The sequence below is a fragment of the Orbicella franksi genome, chromosome 13, assembly GCF_964199315.1.
Source record: "Orbicella franksi chromosome 13, jaOrbFran1.1, whole genome shotgun sequence".
NCBI lineage: Eukaryota > Metazoa > Cnidaria > Anthozoa > Scleractinia > Merulinidae > Orbicella > Orbicella franksi.
The window spans coordinates 9,229,533-9,253,020 of record NC_138157.1 but is presented as its reverse complement, the minus strand read 5'-3'; the positions used below and the strand labels follow the sequence as shown (position 1 = coordinate 9,253,020).

The window sequence follows — 23,488 nt, the reverse complement described above, 5'->3', positions numbered from 1 at the left end:
TCTGAACCCTTTTTAGTGTTCTTCGGGGGATCAGAAATTCTGAACCTTTTCTAATGTTCTTTGGGAGATCAGAAATTCTGAACCCTTTCTAGTGTTCTTTGGGGGATTTGAAATTTTGAATCCTCTCTTGTGTTGTTTGGGGATCAGAAATTTTGAATCGTTTTCTATGGAGGTACCTCTCGAGACAAGAAATTAAAAAAAATCATTTGGTGTCTTATGCGTGACTTAAACATTACATTTCAGTTCAAATAAAGAATAGGAAATTGCTTGGAAGAATTTTTTAATTCCTTGCAAACAGGGAAACTTTTCCTCTGAGTTTTAACACCAGTTTAAGATTCTTAGTATATTGCAAAAATCGTCTTTGGAATTGAATGGCAATCATAGACTTCCGTCTAAGCTCCACGTTTCACTTTAGGCCAATTTTGCACTCATTTCCAACGGAACTTCCAAGCCTGCAACGTAAATATAACTTTTCTCCGAGACAGGTTTCTATTTTACACCGAAAAAGTAACCATTTTTGAAGTGGTTCTTAGTATTTACTCTGAATTTTATCAAATTGGAACACCACATTTTAGTTTGGAAGGCGTTATAAATCTACTTGTCGTTCCAAACTTTATCTAAATGCTCTTCACAGACACCTCGAAAACGCAAAGAAGCCGCCGTCATTTTGTTAACAAGCGCACCCTGCTACGCCACTGACTATCTATCACAGAATAGATAGTGATATGTATTCTATGATATGTCACACATATCTAGTGAGGTAGTAGGTATTTTATTTTTTCTGACACCTCTGTAAAATTAACGTTTGTGAGAGTTTGAATTAAAATTGAATTAAATAGTGGGTAATGTAGTCAATCAGAGGACGGCATTCGTGATAGATCGCTGGAAGATTTATACTAAAACTCGATAGAAACACGGTACTTGTTTTCTATTTCTTAAATGACAAGATATAGGCTGTTGAAAAAGTTGTTTGCTTTCTTTGAACAAGCCATGCAAAAAGATTTTAAGAAATGCTTCTCACTGGAAAAGTTGAAAATTTACAGAGTATGTAAATAACATGTAATTAACATGTAAATAATCAAAAAGAGACTGTAAAGATTAATTTACATGATTTTTCCCCTTTTACATGTTTTGGAGGTTTCATGTAAAAAACATGTAAATATTTCAAGTGAAACATGTAAATGATGAAGAAAACACTGTAAATGTTTCAAAGCAAAGGGCTAAGATCATGTAAATAACATGTAAACTGTGCCTGCAAATACTGTAAATAGCCTGTAAATTTCTTGTGATTCAACCTGGAAACCCGTAAATAACATGTAAATTTAATACAGGGAGGCTGCCATAATACTGTAAATAACATGTAAATAAAAAGGGGAGGCTGTAAACAACATGTAAATAAAAAAAGGGAGGCTGTAAATAACATGGAAAATGAAAACAGGAGCCTGTAAATAACATGTAAATCGAAAAAGGGAGCCTGTAAATAACGTGTAAATCGAAAAAGGGAGTCTGTAAATAACATGGAAATCAAAAAAGGAGCCCATAAAGAACATGTAAATCGAAACAGAGAGCCTGTAAATAACATGTAACTCGTAAAAGGGAGCCTGTAAATAACATGTAAATGGAAAAAGGGAGCCTGTAAATAACATGTAAATCGAAAAAGGGAGCCTGTAAATAACATGGAAATCGAAACAGGGAGCCTGTAAATAACATGTAAATGGAAAAAGGGAGCCTGTAAATAACATGGAAATCGAAAAAGGGAGCCTGTAAATAACATGTAAATCGAAAAAGGGAGCCTGTAAATAACTTGCAAATCGAAAAAGGGAGCCTGTAAATAGCATGTAAATGGAAAAAGAGAGCCTGTAAATAACATGGAAATCGAACAAGGGAACCTGCAAATAACATGGAAATTGAAAAGGGGAGCCTGTAAATAACCTGTAAATTGAAAAAGAGAACCTGCAAATAACATGTAAATCGAAAAAGGGAGCCTGTAAATAACCTGGAAATTGAAAAAGGGAGCCTGTAAATAACCTGTAAATTGAAAAAGGGAGCCTGCAAATAACCTGTAAATTGAAAAAGGGAGCCTGTAAATAACATGTCAATCAAAAAAGGGAGCCTGGAAATAACCTGGAAATGTAAAAAGGGAGCCTGGAAATAACATGTAAATCGAAAAAGGGAGGCAGAAACCCTGTACGATAAATAACTTGTAAATAATAACTTGAAGAAAAATACATGGAATGTACTGTTTTATTGTAATCAAATCTGTTGACCTTAATTATAATAGTAGAAAACATGCAAATTTATACAGAATCAGAAATTTATTGCAATCAGAACAAACTCAGTAAAATTCAAATAGTTTTTATATGCCATGAATAAGGTTTACAATGTACACATTGCAACAAATAAAACATGTTTTCTTTTCTTTCTATCCATAACAAGACGACTTAAATGTAATTTTGTGCATGGCCAAAATATCTTAAAATACCATGACTGAGCTCCTTTAACCGAATTCAAGCACTTTTCAAGATTGTGCAAAACGATGTCATATTCAACTCTATTTAATTCATAAATAGTAAAATGATTAAGAACTATACTGTTGTCAGCTACAACAAGTGAAAATTTTGCAATTTAGGCATATTACTAAATTAAAATTGTTTGCAAATGGATACCTGTCTTAAATATATACTAAATTCACAAAGTCAAATGTAACATAATGATAATACCTTTGTCATAAAATGAATGAATAGTGTTCTTTTCTTACTAAGTAATTAATGTAGGATTAAATTAGCCTTAATAATTATTATGAAAAATGTGGGAGGCACGATGGCCTCGTAGTTACATGTAGTGAGCTCAACTCCTGATCGAGCGGTCTGGGTTCAAGCCCTAGGCAGGTACATTCTGTTGTGTTGCTGGGCAACACACATTACTCTCAGTGCCTCTCCACCCAGGTGTATAAGTGGGTACCAGCGAATTTAATGGTGGGGTAACCCTGCAATGGACTGGCATCTCATCCAGGGGAAGTAGAAATAGTCCTAGTCGCTTCCTGCTACAGAAAGCGGGATAAGCTCCAGCCTGTTGGGCCACGTGGCTCATATGCAGACTTTACCTTTACCTTATTATGAAAATTACTGCAATGTAAGTGTGAAATATTGATCAACTTTTTTCATAGAGTGAATTGTTCTTTTGAAATAACAGAAAATAGGGAGAAAAAACATTTACCACAAGATAGAGATTGACATTTTAAATTCATCATAAAAACATTCATGCCAAAGGAATACTACATTGCATAACATAAAACAAGGCTTCTGACATCTTTTAGGCTATGTTTACAAAGTCACAGTTTCCTTCTTTTTCCAAAACTGCACAGAATCCAAACAGGACAAACATTTTGGACCCCTGACAAAACATTCACTGTAAACAATATTCAAAATTTTACTTTTTCTTTTTGTGATAAAAAAAAACTGTACTGTAAAAAAAAAAAATTCATAGGGACCTGTTGAAATTGAAAGGCCTATCTAGTACCATAGTTCCCATAACACATCATAAGTTAATAAATTATTGTTCTGGTACTACATGTATGTAAACATAGCCGTTGCTTTTTATGATGAAATCTTATAGCTGCTGTATTGAACAATAAGTATCAACCTAGCAATCTAAGATATTCAAATTTAATGCTAATTCACTAACACAGGTACAGTGTAGGTGATACTTCAAAGCATTGAAAATAATGTTTAAAGTGGTTGAATTTATGCCAGAGAGTGTTGAAGGTCACCATGTTAGACTGTAATGCACCAGGGGCCCATTTCTCGAAGGTCCCAAAAAGTTTTCGCACCCAGAAAGCCATACCAAAATCTGAAATCTTATGCTTACAGAGCTGTTTTATTCGCTTATTCTCAATATGAACAGAGGTTTCCTTCACACAAGAAGTTTCAGACATATACAGCTCTTAGTATTTAGACACAGCTCAATTAAAGATGGCTTTATGGGCCCAAAAAGTTTCCAGGGCCTTCAAGAAATGGACCTCGGACCCCTTATAGAGTCATAGGTACTGTAGACTTCTCAGTGGCTGATTTTTTCCTGATCAAGCATCAATGCCAAGGAGTATGCATGTATTGACCACCCTCAATTTTACTTCATCCTACAAGTAACATAAAACATTTCGTTAAATAAGATAAGTTATGTCTGAGTATGAATCAGCAAATTCTGTGTATGATATCAATCAGCGAATTTTACACTGGAGTTATTATTTTGTTTCTTATCATTCCAATTTATACTGTGACATTTGAAATCGGACTGTAGCCGGTCATGTTAACCGGCCAAAGTAATTTTAGCTCGGTCACGTCTCATTTCTGACTGGTCAAGATATTTACGAAAAAATCAAGTACACGTAATGTGAGCTAAATTAAACCCACAAATATAGTTTGTTTGTTCCAGTCACTGCTAGACCGTTTAAAGATTGGCTTAATATTTTTCTGAACAGATTTAACCCCAGTCGCTCGAATGGCATTCCTATCGATCTTGAACGCATGACAAACAGCAAGCGAATGGTCTTTAGCCGTTCGAACAGATACATGTATGCATTGGTGTATGTTTTCATTAGAGGTCATGATAAAAAAGAGATAAAAACTCTCAGATTTACAGTTGGGGATTTGATTGTTTACTCAAGAATGAACAACGTGACCGTCTCAACATGACATGACTGGTCAACATGACCGGCGAGTGAAGTTTTTGGCCAGTCAAGTCACCATTCTGGCCAGACATTGCCCGTTGACTGGCCATTATTTTGAGCCCTGAATATTCATCAATCAAACAGATCATACATCTACATCTGTAGCTACTGTGTGACAAAAAATTTGCATCTCTGATTGGAAGGCACTGAATGTCAGAGGATGTAGAAGAACTAAACTCAAAATCCATGGCAGTAACTATTCAATGTTCACTATCTCCTACATTGTAATAATTATGGACAATAAATCAAACTCCTATCAAACAATGTTTAAATAATAAGTCAAGTTATTTGCAGGCACAATTTGATTGTTTCTTACGTGCACTTATGCTCTATTGGTGGACAAAGGTACAGATGATGTCATAAAAGTTTGTTTTTGTTTCTTTGTTATGTATTACGAAGCAGACAGATTCTATGTTGTTGTGGATCTGTTCAGTAATAGATCACAGAAGACATCAAAATGTGGTAAAAACATCAGTGACACACACCTGAAAAATTCACAGATTCTGTGACACACTCTAGTAATGGCTTATGCGACTATTTTTGGTTTTTACCACATTTTGATGTTATCTGTGATCTACTCAAGGCAGGAAAAAATCCAGGTCTGATTTCCTCAGCCAAGTAAATTTTGCTCTTGGGCAAGCGAAAATAGAAGTTCAGTGGCCCAGTGGGCAAGTGAAATTACAATGTAGCGTCAGTAGTCTTGTGAGTCTGACTAAAAATGCCAGCTTGATAAATGATAATTTCCAGTCATTCCATTTCAAAACTTAACACCTAAAGATTAGTTAATTATTAGGTTGAAAGCAAGAATTAGTTTGGAATCCGAGTGTACTTCATTCTCATGTGTCCTCTGATTTCCTTACTGGCCACCACACTGGCAACTAATATTTAAGTGGGGCAAGTGAAAACTGAAATTGACTGGCCCACTGGGCAAGTGACTTACAATTTTTTTCCTGCCCTGCTACAGATGCATGAACAGATGCATGACACATGAAACCTACATGTATTTGGTACGAGCCCAATTTCGTACAAGTAAAATGTACAGCTGTGACAGGGTTCTAAAGTGCTCTCTGGTCATCCCAGGGTAAGGTAATCGATTGAAATTGATCCATAAATTGATATAAATCAATAAATTGAAATTAATGTAAGTGTTATCAGTGCTATCAATCAATTGAAAGAAATTCGTACTCACATGCTAGAAAAGTTTCAAGTTATCAGTTTGATTTTACCAAATTTATCAGTCATTAGAGAATCAATTGAAAGTTGGTCTCTCTTTGTTAGTTCACCTAAACTGTAGAAAAATTGTCCCTCAACACAGTGTTTGATTGTAACTTTTTTTATGTAGATTTCAAAGGCACTACCAAAAACCCCCAAAACATAGTCCCTGATACATGTATGCCAGCAAAATATTCTGTTTACGAGATACAATGTTATGTTTTTATGCAGTTGTATTCATGATTTCATATTTCACTTTAAATCTTTTGTTCATTTCTTTCTTATTAAATGTTGCTTAAAAGATAAGCTAGTATCAGCAAAATTGATAATGCTTATTGAAAATTTGATCACAATCGATGACTCATGACGAATCCTTTTATTGATTTCTGATATCATTGACTAATTTCTATTGATTGTTATGAAATAATCGATTGACTATACTGTGTCTCCAAGACAAGTAGATTTTCCTGCCTGGGCAAGTTACTCTTCCTTTTTTTCAAGTCCTGTGTAGTTTTCCCGACAGTTTGAGGTACATGTATACCTCTTCATAAAGTATCATAGTGTTTTTTTTTTGTGAAAGAAAATACCACAACATTTAACTTGCTACAGTATCAGCACCAGTGGGTGCAATGTCCATGTACAGTTGTGTATAACAGCATATTGTAACTTGCATGTAGGTACAACTGTAGACACTTGAGTAACTTCAGAATACTTACTCTAGCATAAGAGAAATTTCTCTGCTGAAGATGGCACATTACATTTTAGCTTAGTAGCATTCACATCAGAGGGCAACATAACCTTACAAGAGCATGCATCAGAAAGAATCATGAGGTGCATATAAGCCAATAACAAATGTCGCATGCTCATGCTCAGTTATCGAGAACAGATAATAACAGATAATAAAGCTCTTTATGTACGGCAGGTAAACATCACCAAAGTCGATTCCACAAGCAATGTAACTTCTCCTTGATAATGACACATTCACAACCAAAGGCAAAACGAAATGTATACGTATCTTGACGTTACTTTACTCTGCTCGTTCAATTTATGCAAAACTTGCTTACCTGTTGTTTTTGTTGCCTGTAATCGCTATCTTCAGCTTCTGGGTAAAGGTAAACTTTGCCTTGAAACCGTGCACGGTGACGAAGCGAAGGTAGAGTGGATTTTGGCCCGGTAAAACAGAGCTCGAGTTCGATGCAAGTTCCAACGAACTGCCAAACATGGCGGGAGAACCGAAAGAACCTGGTACCTAACATGAAGACCGCTGATTCCTGCTTGTTGGAGATCGGGCAATCACAAGGCTGGTATGCTCTTATAAAGGGACTGGGATAACAGTGATGGCAATGAAAGTACAAAACGGTAGAAATCACCAAAACAAAACAAAACAAAAAACAAAGAAACAGTGAACATGCAAGGGCAGACTTAGTTGTATTAATCTTACTTGTAGAATGTGCATGTTTCGGAATATTTAACGCTCTAAATCGATGATATTTCGTTCATTCTCAGCGGTTCAGGGGCACAACTGTGACCTCGAACTTTCGCGATATGAGAAGTTTAATGTTTGTTGTTTTCGGATTGTTAAAAATGTCATTTTGGGTACCGAAAAAAAGTCAGCTATCATTTTCGGAAAGGCGATAAGACCTAACGTTTTCGGGAAATGGACAAAAAAGCCCTAATAAGTTCGAGAATACTCAAGCTCCTCTAGAATAACCGAACAGATAAATTTTTTTTGCGCAACCTAAAATTAACCTACAGAGCTTTGAAAGTACACCAGATAACCTAAAACAGCGTTGAAAAGCATTCGAGAGGAAACGGTCGTTGGGTGTTCCTTATGGTTCCCTGCCTAACCTAACTCCGCGTCAGTTCAAACTCGGTCACCAGGGCTCTTTCCGTCTTGAACTCACACAACACGTGACGCTTTCATGGTCCTTCATGAATAAATACGTACGTGTCCGAGAATTAATTTTTCTCTTTTCTAGAGACCTAAGCTTGGGACGCCTGCATGTGCAGTAACAATTCTAGTTTTATTTTGTCGTTGTGGATGCGCGGAAAGTTCACAAGAAGACAGCTTCGTTAGTGCGGTGTCGCACCCGTGCAACTTCTAGGTTTTCCATTTACATGGTTTTTACGTGTTTCTTACAGGCTCCCTTTCTTTCATTTACATTGTTTTTACATGTTTCTTACAGGCCCCCTTTTTTCATTTACATGCTTTTTACATGTTTCTTACAGGCCCCCTTTTTTCATTTACATGGTTTTTACATGTTTCTTACAGCCCCCCTTTTTTCATTTACATGGTTTTTACATGTTTCTTACAGCCCCCCTTTTTTCATTTACATGGTTTTTACATGTTTCTTACAGGCCCCTTTTTTTCATTTACATGGTTTTTACATGTTTCTTACAGGCCCCCTTTTTTCATTTACATGGTTTTTACAGGGTTACAAACATAACATTTCCAGACTTTTTACAGCATTCGCTTGAATTATTTACACGTTCCTCACATGGTTTAGCAAAGCAATTTACATGTTTTTTACAAAGCCAGATACTGTAAAAGTGCGTAAAATATTTTACAAGTTTTTACATGTTCTTCAAATGATCATTGTCGACAAAGACAATGTAAATCACTATTTACAGAACATTTACATGCTGTACTAAAAGCTGTAAATTTCCTGTAATTTTATTTTACAAAACCCTAACATGTAAATTGTAATTTACAAAGAATGTAAATCAAGATTTACATACTGTAAATTACAATTGACATGTCCATGTAAATTTTCAACTTTTCCAGTGTCTCAGACATGTTCGTTTTGACCTTTGTTACAATGACTGCTATAAATTGGTGTTTCTCACTTGAAGGTTGACGATTTTTGGTTGTGTCGTTCAGGAACGCAAAACAAATACGAAACATCCTGACTTTGTAGAAAAATATTGGAACATACTTTCCAACCAAATACCAAATGCAGTTTATGAATTAATTCGCTCGCTAAATGCATCTAGAATAGCGGTGTATATTCTTCATATTGCGTGTAACGCATAGTGTCTAGAAATAAATCAGCTCTTTGCATGAACTATTATAATCCAAAGAGGTGCCTCACTGATTATACTTAGTTGGTATCTAAAGCATACGCTTTGAAAGAAAAAAATGGAAATGTTTCCATCCCGAAATTCGTTTACTAGGTTGAAATTATTCCCTAAAACTGCAATCACAGTTTTATATCAGAATGAAATGTTAGTAAATTGTGAAGCATTTATGATAGTTGACCGCTCAAGGAATTTCACTGCTGGTATAAAGCTTAATTGATCTATTAAAAGCTTACTTGTAAGCTTAAACGTAAGTTAAAAACGTTCATATTTGGAAATAAAGTTCAATTTACTGTTATTCTTTTCTATAGTTATACACTGTACTTAACCTTACTAAACGATGCACCGTTTATAGTAATGTGGCATTTAATGCTAATAAATTGAAGGACATACGAGTTAAACAATACCCCGAAAAATACACAACTCGGAAAACCTGGAAGGGAAATGACATAAATGGACTTAAGTATGCGCTGCTGTCAAGGGTATGCCTTTCCTACTTTGGATATAGGAATCAGAATTTCGTAGACAATCGGGTATCTTGACATAAAAATAATCGAGTTTCTGGTTTTTTATTTAAATGTAGTAGCAAAGGTATTTCTGGTGCCCAACCTACAATCAGATGTCCAAATACTGAATATCCTCTGCTATAACCCATGTTCTTAGGAACACACCCTATTGACAAATTCCTAGAGTACCCCCTTCCTACCTCTGGTATCGAACGCACATCCCTAATCTCTGATTACTACTAATTTAGTTAGTGTGTTTCCTGGATTCTTTTTGTAATCCAATATACTTATGGTGGTTGATTTTGAAAGTTAAGCTTTTAACTGAGATTTTAAATAAAACGTGGCTATTTCGGGAAATGACATAAACTTTCAGTTACATCCCTTCAAATTATGTTAATTCGTCCATCTTTTTTCTACCGGAAGCTTTTTAATATTCAACTTGTCATGAATGGAGCATGAAATGCATTATTCATAACGATTATCAGTTACTAGTCAATGGAAGGTATGAGTCCGCCATTGTGGTGTCTATACCTTGCCCTTGGTATTGTAGCTTCTGTGCCGTTGGGACCCCTGGAGCTTACCAGGGGAGCTTATGTACCCCCAGCAGGTTCAACCATGCAGCACAGGTCAAGGGTGAGAGGCCAGACAAAATTAGACATCCTGGTCCTCCAGTTTGGCGGTTGGGCGTAAGGCGGAAAGCCCTTGCCCATAAAAAAGCTATGGCAGTAGAAGCAACACGATTCAAGCAACTGGACCAATGACGGGTCTAAACCCAGCTGGGAACCAGCATCTCGAGAGCTGAGTTTCTCCTGCCAAAGGAGAAGATCAGAGCTGGATGCTGGATGTATATACTATGCGTCAGACAAGCAAGCTGGCTCAAGTCGTGAAGGGGTGGAGAGATACTGAATGAGCATCATCAGGATAAGTGAAGCAAGATGGACAAGTTCAGGAATGATCAAGGAAAGATCTGGGCACATGTTGAGGAGGACAACTATTTCGGAAAAGGCGTTGCGATCATCATGTCAGATAAAGAATTAAACGCACTGATGGAATGGAAGCTACTGGGCGAAAAACGCATCATTGCTAGATATAACTCCAAGTACATCGCCTTCATTTATCTCACAAAGATGTCATGGTTCAGGACGTCCCGGCACTACCATCATTCAGCATTGGCATGGAAGTGCTTGAAGTCACTGACTACTTCACTTATCTGGGCGCTACCATCATTAGTAACGTTTTGCTCGACAGGGAAATCTACAAGCGCGTTGCTAAAGCTGCTGATCATTTGGCCAAACTGAGCAAGAGAGTGTGGGACAATAACCAGCTGACCTTGAACACCAAACTGAAGGTGTAACAGGTGTGTCTCCTCTAAACCCTGCTGTAGGGCGGTGAATCATGGACGACTTAGCCAAACAAGAGAACCGCCTGGAATGCTGCCACGCTGGAGCAAGCTGGTTCCTTGAGTATGTATCTCCTCCTCTGTCAACCTATCATATCTTTTAAGAAAGCAAAATCCTTGAAAGATCTGCTCGTTAGAGCGAAAATATGAAAGGTTTTCAAATGATTCACACAGGTGGAGATTGTGCGGCCTGTCACCCCTTGCCATTATCTACTGGTTTCTGTCTTTGTTTCTTAAATTATCTTTAAACAATACAATTACCAAGGAACACTGAGGTACTGAGGGTACTGGTTCAAAAAGTACATCACATCTTATTAGAAGACACAACTTTAATAGTCTGATATAGGCAAATACAATCAAAACATGATTGCCAAATAAATAGTAAATAATATTCCCATGTTTACAACCGATAATTCAGAGAATAAATACTTAAATAATACGTTTCTTTCATAGACTAATGTTTGGGATGAAAACTTTACAGTTCATCTGGTACCTGTAGAAAAAAAAAGGGTTTATTCTTTGGTACCTAATGATACTACATTTGCCATTACAGCTTGTTTTAGGTCACTGTGACCATTTACCAACAACTATGACTGTCATGGCAACTACGTAGTTATTTATTGAGCAATCACATCATTTTATCGATATTTGTTTATGTTACTTCATCTCCTTCCCAATTTTACCACTGGCTATGAAACTATATGGAAACTATATGAAACCGAGGCCCCTACTTTTGTTGAAGTTACACATTTAAATCTAATTTTAAAAACATATATAAAACGTTCTGCTAATTTTGTAAATACATTTTCGTTAAATAACGTTTTCAGTGAAAAGCAAAGTTGTAACCCGAGACACCCTTGTTTGAAGGATGAAATTTCAACGTTTCTACAAATTGTTTTAATGAAGATGAAACTGTTTCATAAACTCAAGTTCACGAAGTTCACTTTAAACTAAAGCTATTATTTTCTTAAACATTCTTGTCTTGTTACAGAATACGAATCTTGATGCCAAAATGTTTTTGGTATATACTTCGTGCCAGTATGCCCTATAGTCTCCCGTATCATGTAGTCGCCCATCACTCTCTATCCCAATCCCTTATCAACTCTCCCTGGTACTGATCAGCTCTCCTTAGCACTGATCACCTGTCCTTAGCACTGATCAACTGTTCTTAGCTCCGATCATCTGTCCGTAGCACTGAGCACCTGTGTTTACCATTGAACAACTGTTTTTAGCACTGTTCCTACCACTATCGACTGTCCTTAATACTCATCATCTGTCCCTAGCACTGAACATCTGCCCTTAACACTGATCAACTGTCTATAGGATTCCTCAGCCGTCCCTAGCACTGATCAACTGTCCTTAACACTGAACATCTGTCCTTAGCACTGATCTACAATCCCTAGCACTCCTTATCTGCCCTTGGCACTGATCAACTGTCCCTAGCACTCATTAGCTGCCCCCACCACTGATCAACTGTCCCTAGCACTCATCATCTATGGACAGTTGATAAGTGCTGAGGACAGATGGATGCATGGATGCACGGGTGCACAGATGGATGGATGGAGGGATGGATGAGTGAGTGCTAGGGACAGATGTTCAGTCCTAGTCTAAGGACAGATGATCAGTCCTAGTCTAGGGACAGATGTTCAGTCCTAGTCTAGGAATAGATGCACAGTCCTAGTCTAGGAACAGATGTTCAGTCCTAGTCTAGGGACAAATGTTCAGTCCTAGTCTAGGGACAGATGATCAGTCCTAGTCTAGGGACAGATGTTAAGTTCTAGTCTAGGGACAGATGTTCAGTCCTAGTCTAGGAACAGATGTACAGTCCTAGTCTAGGGACAGATGTTCAGTCCTAGTCTAGGGACAAATGTTCAGTCATAGTCTAGGGACAGATGTACAGTCCTAGGAACAGATGATCAGTGCTGGTGACAGATAATGAATGCTAGGAACAGATTATCAGTGCTGGGACATGATGAGTGCTAGGGACAGATGATCAGTGCTAGATAGAAATGTTCAGTGCGAGGGACAGATAAACAGTGCAGGGATCACACTAGGAACACTTAATCGGTCTTAGGGACAAGTGATCAGTGCTAGGGACAGTTGATTAGTTTTTGGGACAGTTGATCAGTGTTAGGGACAGTTGAGATATTCAGAGCTAGGGAGATATTCAGAGCTAGAGACAATTGATCAGTGTCAGGGAGAGATGATGAGTGCTAGGGACAGGTGATGAAAGCTAGAGACAGACGATGAATGTTAGGGAGAGATAATGAGTGCTAGAGACATGATGAGTGTTAGGGGCAGATGATGAGTGCTAGAGAAAGATGATGAGTGCTAGGGAGAGATAATGAGTGCTAGGGCCAGAATATAAGTGCTAGATAGAAATGTTCAGTGCAAGGGACAAGGGATCACGCTAGGAACACTTAATCAGTCTTAGGGACAGGTGATCAGTGCTAGGGACAGTTGATTAGTTTTTGGGACAGTTGATGAGTGCTAGGGAGATATTCAGTGCTAGAGACATGATGAGTGCTAGGGGCAGATGATGAGTGCTAGAGAAAGATGATGAGTGCTAGGGAGAGATGATGAGTGCTAGAGGCAGATGATGAGTGCTAGGGCCAGATGGTAAGTGTTAGGGACAGATGATGAGTGCTAGCGACGGTTGATGCGTGCTAGAGACATGGCGAGTGCTAGATAAAAATGATCACTGCTGGGAAGAGTTGATTAGTGCTAGGGACAGATTTTCAGTGCTAGGTACAGGTGATGAGTGCTAGAAAAAGTTGATGTGTGTTAGATACAGATAATAAGTGCTAGGTGCAGATGATGAGTGCTAGGGACAGCTGATGAGTCCTAGGGACAGATGATAAGTGCTAGGTACAGATGATGAGTGCTAGGTACAGATGATGAGTGCTAGGTACAGATGATGAGTGCTAGATACAGATTATGAGTGCTAGGTACAGACTATGAGTGCCAGGTACAGATGATCAGTGTTACAGACAGATGATGAGTGCTGTGTTTAGATGATAAGTGTGAGGGACAGATCATAAGTCCTAGGTACAGATCATGAGTGTTAGGGACAAATGATGAGTGCCAGGTATATATGATGAGTGCTAGCGACAGATGATGAGTGTTAGATACAGCTGATGAGTGCTTGGTACAGATAGTGAGTGCCAGGGAGAGATGATAAGTGCTAGGAACAAATGATGAGTGCTAGGTGCAGATGATGAGTGCCAGGTGCAGATGCTGAGTGCAAGTTACAGATGATGAGTGCAAAGTACAAATGATGAGTGCTAGGGACAGATGATGAGTGCCAGGTGCAGCTGTCGAGTGCTAGGTACAGATGATGAGTGCCAGGTACAGATGATGAGTGCTAGGTACAGATGATGAGTGCTAGGGACAGATGATGAGTGGTAGAGACAGATCATGACTTCTAGATACAGATGATCAGTGCGAGGTACAGATGATGAGTGCTAGGGACAAGTGATGAGTTCTAGGGATAGTTGATAAGTGCTTGGTACAGATGATGAGTGCTAGGGACAGGTGATGGGTGCTAGGGACAGATGCTGAATGCTAGGGAGAAATGCTGAATGCTAGGGAGAGATGATGCGTACTAGGGACAGATGCTGAATGCTAGGGAGAGATGATGCGTACTAGGGACAGATGCTGAATGCTAGGGAGAGAGGATAAGTGCTAGATACAGATGATGAGTGCCAAGTACAGATGATGAGTGCTAGGTACAGGTGATGAGTGCTAGGTACAGATGGTGAGTGCTATGGACAGATGATGAGTGCTAGGGAAGATGATGAGTGCAAGATACAGATGATGAGTGCTAGAGAGAGTTGATAATTGCTTGGGACAGATGATGAGTGCTAGATACAGATGACGAGTGCTAGAGACAGATGATGAGTGCTAGAGACAGATGATGAGTGCTAGGGACAGATGATGAGTAGTAGGTACAAATGATGAGTGCTAGGTACTGGTGATGAGTGCTAGGAACAGTTGATGTGTGTTAGATACAGATAATAAGTGCTAGGTACAGATGATGAATGCTAGGGACAGCTGATGAGTGCTAGGGACAGATGATAAGTGCTAGGTACAGATGATGTGTGCTAGGGGGAAATGATGAGTTCTAGGGACAGTTGATAATTGCTTGGTACAGATGATGAGTGCTAGGTACAGATGATGAGTTCTAGGGACAGATGATGAGTGGTAGAGACAGATCATGACTTCTAGATAGAGATAATGAGTGCGAGGTACAGATGATGAGTGCTAGGGACAAGTGATGAGTTCTAGGAGCAGTTGATAAGTGCTTGGTACAGATGATGAGTGCTAGGGACAGGTGATGCGTGCTAGGGACAGATGCTGAATGCTAGGGACAGATGCTGAATGCTAGGGAGAGATGATGAGTGCTAGGGACAGATGATGCGTGCTAGGGACAGATGCTGAATGCTAGAGAGAGATGATGAGTGCTAGGTACAGATGATGAGTGCCAGGTACAGATGATGAGTGCTAGGTATAGATGATGAGTGCCAAGTACAGATGGTGAGTGCTAGGTACAGATGGTGAGTGCTATGGACAGATGATGGGTGCTAGGGAAGATGATGAGTGCAAGATACAGATGATGAGTGCTAGAGACATTTGATAATTGCTTGGGACAGATGATGAGTGCTAGATACAGATGATGAGTGCTAGATACAGATGATGAGTGCTAGGGACATGATGAGTAGTAGGTACAAATGATGAGTGCTAGGTACAAATGATGAGTGCTAGGGACAGTTGATGTGTGTTAGAACAGATAATAAGTGCTGGGTGCAGATGGTGAATGCTAGGGACGGCTGAGAGTGCTAGGGACGCATGATAAGTGCTAGGTACAGACGATGAGTGCTAGAGACAGATGATGAGTGCTAGAGACAGTTGATGAGTGCTAGGTACAGATGATGAGTGCTAGGGACATGATGAGTGCGAGGTACAGATGATGAGTGTTAGAGACAAGTGATGAGTTCTAGGGACAGTTGATAATTGCTTGGTACCGATGATGAGTGCTAGGTACAGATGATGAGTGCTAGAGACAGATGATGAGTGCTAGAGATAGGTGATGAGTGCTAGAGACATGATGAGTGCTAGGGAGAGATGATGAGTGCTAGAGGCGGGTGATGAGTACTAGTTTCAGATGATGAGTACTAGGGACAAATGATCACTGCTAGGGACAGATGATGAGTGGTATGGACAGATGATTAGTGTCTAGAGACAGATGATGAGTACGAGGTACAGATGATGAGTGCTAGGGACAAGTGATGAGTTCTAGGGACAGTTAATAAGTGCTTGGTGCAGATGATAAATGCTAGGTACAGATAATGAGTGTTAGAGACAGATGACGAGTGCTAGAGACATGATGAGTGCTATGGACAGATGATTAGTGTCTAGAGACAGATGATGAGTGCGAGGTACAGATGATGAGTGCTAGGGGCAAGTGATGAGTTCTAGGGACAGTTAATACGTGCTTGGTACAGATGATGAATGCTAGATACAGATAATGAGTGCTAGAGACAGATGATGAGTGCTAGAGACAGGTGATGAGTGGTAGGGACAGATGATGAGTGCTAGGTACATATGATGAATGCTTGGTACAGATGATGAATGCTATGTACAGATGATGAGTGCTAGGGTCAGATGATGAGTGCTGGGTACAGATGATAAGTGCTAGGGACAGATGATGAGTGCTAGGGACAGATGATGCTTGCTTCGGACAGATACTGAATGCTAGGGAGAGATGCTAAATGCTAGGGAGAGATGATGAGTGCTAGGGACAGATGATGAGTGCTAGCGACAGGTGATGAGTGCTAGGTACATATGATGAGTGCGAGGTACAGATGATGAGTACTAGGGACACGTGATGAGTTCTAGGGACAGTTGATAAATGCTAGGAGAGATGATGAGTGCTAGGTCCAGATGATGAGTGCTAGAGACAGATGATGAGTGCTAGAGACAGACGATGAGTTCTAGGGACAGATGATGAGTGCTAGGTACAGATGATGAGTGCTAGGGACAAGTGATGAGTTCTAGGGACAGTTAATAAGTGCTTGGTGCAGATGATAAATGCTAGGTACAGATAATGAGTGTTAGAGACAGATGACGAGTGCTAGAGACATGATGAGTGCTATGGACAGATGATTAGTGTCTAGAGACAGATGATGAGTGCGAGGTACAGATGATGAGTGCTAGGGGCAAGTGATGAGTTCTAGGGACAGTTAATACGTGCTTGGTACAGATGATGAATGCTAGGTACAGATAATGAGTGCTAGAGACAGATGATGAGTGCTAGAGACAGGTGATGAGTGGTAGGGACAGATGATGAGTGCTAGGTACATATGATGAATGCTTGGTACAGATGATGAATGCTATGTACAGATGATGAGTGCTAGGGTCAGATGATGAGTGCTGGGTACAGATGATAAGTGCTAGGGACAGATGATGAGTGCTAGGGACAGATGATGCTTGCTTCGGACAGATACTGAATGCTAGGGAGAGATGCTAAATGCTAGGGAGAGATGATGAGTGCTAGGGACAGATGATGAGTGCTAGCGACAGGTGATGAGTGCTAGGTACATATGATGAGTGCGAGGTACAGATGATGAGTACTAGGGACACGTGATGAGTTCTAGGGACAGTTGATAAATGCTAGGAGAGATGATGAGTGCTAGGTCCAGATGATGAGTGCTAGAGACAGATGATGAGTGCTAGAGACAGACGATGAGTTCTAGGGACAGATGATGAGTGCTAGGTACAGATGATGGGTGCTAGGTACAGATGATGAATGCTAGGTACGGATTATGAGTGCTAGATACAGATGATGAGTGCTAGGGACATGATGAGTGCTAGGTACAGAACATGAGTGTTAGGAACAGACGATGAGTGCTATTGACAGATGATGAGTGTTTGGGACAGATGATAAGTGTCAGGGACAGATGATGAGTGCGAGGGAGAGATGATGAGTGCTAGGGGCAGATGATTAGTGTTTGGGACAGATGATTACTGCTAGGGACAGATGAGTGCTGGTGAGAAATGATGGGTGCCAGGTATAGATGATGAGTGCTAGGGACAGATGCTGAATGTTAGGGAGAGATGATGAGTGCTAGAGACAGATGGTACTTGCTAGGGACAGATGATGAGTGCTATTGACAGATAATAAGTTCTAGGGACATGATGCGTGTTAGGGACAAATGCTGAATGCTAGGGACAGATGATGAGTGCGAAGGACAGATGATAAGTGCTAGGGACAGATCACTAGTAGTAGGGACAGATGATGAATACTAGGGACAGGTGATGAGTGCTAGGGACAGATGATGAGTGCTAGGGACATGCTAAGTGCTAGAGACATGAGCGCTAGGTACAGATGATTAGTGCTAGGTACAGATGATTAGTGCTAGGTAAGAACATGAGTGTTAGGGACAGACGATGAGTGCTACTGACAAATGATGAGTGTTTGGGACAGATGATAAGTGTTAGGGACAGATAATGAGTGCGAGGGAGAGATGATGAGTGCTAGGGGCAGATGATTATTGTTTGGGACAGACGATTACTGCTAGGGACAGATGAGTGCTGGTGACAGATGATGGGTGCCAGGTACAGAAGATGAGTGTTAGGGACCGATGATAATTGCTAGGGACAGATGATGAGTGCCAGGGACAAATGATGAGTCCTAGGGGCAGATGGTGAGTGCCAGGGACAGATGATAAGTACTAGGGACAGATGATGAGTGCTATGGACAGATGATAGGTGCTAAGGACAGTTGATCTTTGGTAGGGACAGATGATGATCGTAGGAACAGTTGATCTGGGCTAGGGAATGTTGAACACTACTAAGGGCAGATGTTTAGTGCTAAGGACAGTTGATCAGTGCTAAGGAGCTTTGATCAGTGCTAAGGACAGTTAATCAGTATTATGGAGAGATGATGAGTGCTAGGGACAGATGTTCTGTGCTACGGACAGTTAATTAGTGCTAAGGACAGTTGATGAGTGCTAAAGACAGCTGATCAGTACCAGGGAGAGTTGATAAGGCGTTGGGATGGAGAGTGATGGACTACTACATGAAACGGGAGACTATATGAGCATTAAGTAACATCGTAAACTTTAATAGTAGACAGCGGGTAGCAAGTCTTATAATTTTCAAGTTTTATAACGTAGTATGTGAGCATCAATAAGTGCATATTTTTTTAAGAGACATATTTTTCTAAAGGACCATCTGGTATCACTGTGGTGGTAAACCGTAACTATAGTATATTACATTTTGATATTAAACGATGAACAGCAAATTCAATAATTTTTAAATTGTGTAATTTACTTTGTAAGCATAGATAAGTACATATTTTTATAAGAGGCAAACAAATATACTCACAAAGTCTTGAATTCCTGCCCATTGTTGGTTTTGGTACCTGTGTCAAGGAGTAAAGAAATAAGTCTCTCCAACAATTTTAGCAACAGCTTTTTGAAACAAAAGTAACCAAGTCGAAAAAGGCCAAGCCTGTGGATATACGAAGGATGTTATTGTGGTAAATACACGTAATCTCCTAAAGGGGAGCTGATGACTGTTATTATTGGACGTTTTAGACAAATAGAATAAATGAAAGTACTATACTATTGTAAATGTGGGCAGGAAAAGTACACTTCAGAGACCATGAATGATGACAAGTTAATTAGATTTGTTAACAGGAAGTGGTGATACTGAAGTCAATTCAAAATTGACCTGAATATTTTCAAACGGATTTTGATAATTCGAGTGTAGAAACTATTTTAAGCCCGTGAATTACCTGATTATGTGGACTATTACAAAGAATGTACCCAGTGTTGCGTCCACGAAAACAACGACCAAGATGATCATCTCCGTTAAAACGGGTCTGTAAGAGTAAATATAAAATATGGGTAGTATATGGGATAAAAAAAAAAACAAGAAATCAAAATCAAGGGATACCTATGGTTGTCGTACTAAGATGTTTTTAAGGTTGTTCACGAACATTTCAAAGCAAAACTGTAGAACTAGTTGTTTTCGAAAAAGGAGAGATGTGAGATTCGTGACGATTCAATAACCTAACGAGCGAAAACGTGGCATGCTTTTGGGTAGCAAAGATCACAACCTATACTTCACTTTATTAGTACTTACATCGGCGTGTACAGATGCTTCCACTCCTATTCTACTTCGCTTTCCACACCAAGATGTTTCTCACCCTTCTTGCTTGCCAGCTATCCTTGTCAGCTATGAAGAACAAAGGCACATGGCGTTTCTTCTTTCAGTCAACAAACTTGTTACAAGAAAAACCGAAGACAAAGAGATGAAGAGACGAAACGTCAAATGTGGTAGACAAACATGACATTCGTGATATTATTTTCAGGAATTAAATGGATTGTTATTTCCTTTTACCTCGTTTAACGTCTTCAATGGAGGCAGAACCACGCGCATTTACATGCGTGTCGTTCAAAACATTGAAAGTTAAAGGACGAAAGTTTTCCCCCAGTCTCCGCTCCTCGTGTCTACCTATTTGAATAACAAGCATAATGCTTAGTGAAGAGTCTTCCTGTATTTCCAGATTAATAAATCGACCTGTTTTGCACATGCATGCAAATAACATACCTCTCGCGAAAAAAGAGGCCATACACCATACTTCACAGGATTTGTTAACTGAGCGAGGATCAGTGATACAGGTCTCATCCCTGTTCATAGGGGACAGCCGCGTTGTGCATATCATTTACGTGGTCGATGATTGTTGCAAAGAATATGATCTTGTCAGACCTTTTTGTTTGCTTCAACTCCTGGCTGTTTGATAGGAATCTCTGAGCACGGTGACAGGGTATCACTGTTATTTTAACTACTCTATATTCAAGCCAACTGCATACGATCGATTTGGAAATCAGCTTCAGTACCACTGCCATTACTCGTATCTGCTGCGTATGACTTTGGAGTGTGCTTTCTCGGCGTTGAATGTTGATGGCGTCTGCAGTGTTGAGCTGAACTATTCGAGATTTCTCAGAAATTAGACCCGTCAAGCAAACTTGGAACACCCATTGATTGGTTTACATTTTTTCAACCAATTACTGGCGCAGATCTTTGACCTCCTGATCTCAAGCCTGCCTCACGAATTTTTGCTGTATACGCTATATAGTTATTTGTTACTCTAATAAGCACCTGCCTGGTGCAGTCTTACAAATATTTGAAATTTGTCAGAAGTGTATCCAATACTTTGAGAAAAATTGAAAAAAAAATCAGTAAAAAAAATTGACTTTAATTTCTTGCCTGTTGTTCGAAGGAATCCAGCTGATGATCCATGGCGACCTTGATATCTTAGTTTGTTATTACTGAAATAGAAACCAATCATCATAAACGGATCATACGGGCGCCTTTCACTCATTAGACCGAACGACAGTTTCGGTGCGTTGGTTTTTGTTATCTTAGACGAAGATAGCAAAATAACTTAACACTGTTTTGAAAATAGAGTTTTTTTTCTACTTTCGAGCCAAAAAAAGAATTTGGAACAGGCGAAAGAGCCAATAAAATAGATATCTTAGGACTCTGTATCGAAAACAGTTATAAGTTATATGAGTTCATTCATTATTGATGAAATCCCAAATTATCAAAGAAAGCCGTCTGTTTTTGCTCCGCATGAGGGAACGTATATCTTGAATATAATAACAAGGCTACTCTGGGGGTGGGGTGCCAGGCCTACACTCTCTAGGTTTGTCACAATATCCAAGGTAGAGCGTGACATTGTTTCAGAGAACGTCTGAAATGATCTAAACGTCGCTTACTAGGCCTGTTTACTTATTTTCTTCCTTTATTTTTTTTTTATTTTTGTTTTCTTCCTTTATGTTGAAACCTAACTACATGATAACGAAAACTTGGAACTCACTCGCGTTGTCACGAAATCACGAAACTAGGTCGCACTGTCATGGGCGATCCTAATTTGATAGAAACTGTTCTATAAGAACAAGCAAGCTGATTGAACACAATGAAAACAAATAAAAGAATCAGGATATTTTAACACAAGAGTTACGCTTAGATGTTTTCTATTCAAGTTGCTTCGTTGAGTATCCTCTTTATCCAATTGCATGTTGTTTGCCTCATCTTGTAAGTTCTGCTTACGACGATTTTTGATTTTTTCAACATCTGAGTTGTTCGTCTCAGCATCATAGTTTGTTTTTAAGTCATTAGTCATAGTTTCTTTTTAGTGTTTTCGTAGTTTGAACTAGTACATGGCTCATTTGTTATCTCGTGAGGACGAACATGAACTTTGCTTACTTGGGGCAGGCTTTCAAGCAATGTAATTCGTGGACCGACCCATTCTGAAAATGATCGACATCTTTTTCGATCATTTCCAAAACTTTTTTCACAAAACACAGCATTATGTATATTAGGTTGTTCACGAAGGGCGAGCACACGATAAAGCAGTTAGTCATGAGAAGGCCCTTCTCTCTTCTGTGATATTTCGTGACTTTTTTTTATGTAAATCAACAATGAATGAGACCGCGTTACAACACTATATATGCCGGGTTAAATCCCTTATGTGTGCTTCCTGTTAATTGCATCCCGGTTTGCTTGCCGTTAGTTCCACTCGGATTTGCTTGCGGTTAGCTTTTATTCTGTGGTTTGGATGACACTATTACGTATACTTCGGCTTGCAGTATGGATAGTTAAAAAATTCGACTTCTTTCAGCTGCCTCTTCGATTGTTTAGTGGTTAAGTGAACAACTCCTAAATCAAGTGTCCCTGGTTCGACTCCTGATATCCGCACGTTGAGATTTCTTTTTTATTCTTTTTTTGAATTTTAAAAAGTAAACATTTTGTTTCTGCCAACAACTGAATTCGACGATCGTGACAATCGGTCACGAAATGTCACTGAAGAAAGAAGGGCCTTCTCGTCTATCCCTTCAAATACCGATAAGGCACGTTGTGGCATTCTCATCCCCAGTTTCCACGCTCTACGCTTGGAACGCCTGGGACTATGACCCCCCATTTGGGGACCAAATACTACGAAGACGACGAAGACGACGACGAAGAAGAACGGCTTGCATTTTATGACTCGGGCTTTAAGTAAAAGCCCGAGTACTTAATGTTTCATTCTTTTCCGTTTACAGCTTGCAATTTAACGAAAACAGAAAAGCATCAGCAAACTGAAAGTCAGCCTAGATCGGCATAGCCACTTTAAATTAGTTGAACTATAACTGATGACAGTGCTTCTGGAACTGATGCGTTATCTTCTTTAACTATTACCTTTTAGTATTACCCAACTAGTGGACTAATGTAAATCCTGCATTTTAATTGGCTACGCTACTAGAGGACTATTAGTAATAGTCCTCGAGTGGCGAAATTCGCCGGCTTTGAAAACCTACCAAAACAATGGCGGCCGCTTCGCGTTTGGTGGAAATTTCAAAGGAGTTTTTAGATAATTTACTGAATAATTCCATCCCAGAAAAGATCAAAAGGGCAGCAAAGTACGGGATGAACCTTTAATGGTAAGTTTTGTTGTTGTTTGTTTGTTTGTTTGTTTGTTTGTTACTAGACAAAACTACGAACTTTTTTTGTAAA

General features: G+C 39.3%; 2 long non-coding RNA genes across 4 annotated transcripts in view; one reads left to right on the top strand and one right to left on the bottom strand.

Moving 5' to 3' along the window:
• LOC145464996 (uncharacterized) overlaps positions 1-23,488 on the top strand; it is a 52,455-nt gene that overhangs the window by 18,992 nt on the left and 9,975 nt on the right. The window lies entirely within an intron of this gene.
• LOC145465508 (uncharacterized) lies at positions 2,757-8,249 on the bottom strand. The gene is made up of 2 exons (XR_014041624.1): positions 7,003-8,249; positions 2,757-4,135 (listed from the first exon to the last, which is right to left on the bottom strand). It is a non-coding gene; the product is annotated as an uncharacterized LOC145465508 (long non-coding RNA).